The sequence below is a fragment of the Dasypus novemcinctus genome, chromosome 4 (assembly GCF_030445035.2).
Source record: "Dasypus novemcinctus isolate mDasNov1 chromosome 4, mDasNov1.1.hap2, whole genome shotgun sequence".
In the NCBI taxonomy this organism is placed as follows: domain Eukaryota; kingdom Metazoa; phylum Chordata; class Mammalia; order Cingulata; family Dasypodidae; genus Dasypus; species Dasypus novemcinctus.
Window position 1 is genome coordinate 6,738,120 of NC_080676.1, and position 1,246 is coordinate 6,739,365.

The 1,246-nt window shown below is 48.6% G+C and overlaps 1 non-coding gene across 1 annotated transcript; it reads right to left on the bottom strand.

The window, feature by feature from the left end:
• Positions 1–280: 280 nt before the first annotated feature.
• On the bottom strand, positions 281–411 carry LOC111763037 (small nucleolar RNA SNORA44). Its single transcript, XR_002796000.1, has one exon. It is a non-coding gene; the product is annotated as a small nucleolar RNA SNORA44 (small nucleolar RNA).
• Positions 412–1,246: the final 835 nt, after the last annotated feature.

Consider the following 1,246-nt stretch of genomic DNA (forward strand, 5'->3'; position numbering starts at 1 on the left):
CTGCTTGCCGTGTTCACAATTTCCACCTAATAACCAGCCAGGTACCTTTTAGCTTGCCTCTTCCCAGTTCTTCTCCCAACTCTAGGTCCATAATCAGATGAGGACGGCTTTCTAGGTATCACAGACCTAAAAAAGGAGGACACCTGCTCCAGCCACAACCTGGCATCTTCTGACTTGTTAATACCATTTGGGAACTCAGGGGTAACCTGTACAAAAAGTGGGAATGTGCTGAGCCAGTTGAAATTGAAACACCTGGTCCCTCCAAGCCCAGGTCCTGAGACATTATAGCAAAATCAAGTGGCAGCAGCAGGTCCTCTGCTGACCTGGGCTGTCCAAGTCTCTCCAGGTTGCTCTTGCATGCAGTTGCAGATCCCTTGGCCACAAGCAGCCAGCGACCTTGGGAACATGCTGCCAAGCTGTCTTTACATTAGGTTTCACTTGAGGCCGCTCCTTGGTTCCCAGCCCTGGCTGCACGGCAGAATCGCCTGGGGAACTTCAGCAACGCAGCCCCCACTCCAGGCCAGTCACAGCAGGGTCTGGGGTGGGACTGAAACAGGACTTTTCTAAGTTCCTTGGGTGATTGCAGTGCGCAGCCAGGGTTTAGGAGACCGTTGACACAGGACTTCTCAAGCCCTGGCCTTGGAGATTCTGATTTAGGTAGTCCAGGATAGGCCCTGGGAATTTATCTTTTAAATAAGGACTCAAGGGTTTTGTTTTCATTCAGAAAGTTTGGGAACATTGCTTCAAAGGACCAGATGTGCAGCCATTATTTGCCACACCCTCTGAGTGACTTTATGAGTGAATGCGTAATATGGACCTTTTAAAAAAGAAAAATCATAGACTTCTGAACTTGCCATGTTAGACTGGACCTTAAAGTGTCTAGTTCCATCTTCTTGATCACAGTACCCACATTTCCAAATGATCCCGAGCAGAGAAAGTACTGCCTGGTTGAGAACTCCCTGGCTGATGCTCAAAATCCAGCTACAAAATCCCTCCAAGCAGACACCTACTCTCAGGGACTACACGTTCACTGTTTCTGTAGGCAGGCCATTACCTCTTGGAAGCTCTGGAAAATAGAAAACTGCAGATCTAGTTTTTCTTCCTCTTAGAAATTGGGAGGAACTCTGGTCCACATCGTCTTCCTCCACCTCTGCCATTCTCTTACAGCCCCGAGACCAGGCAAGATGTTTGGCACTTCCTTGCACGAGTTCTTTCAGCATCTAGGCTATACAAACACCAGGCAGGA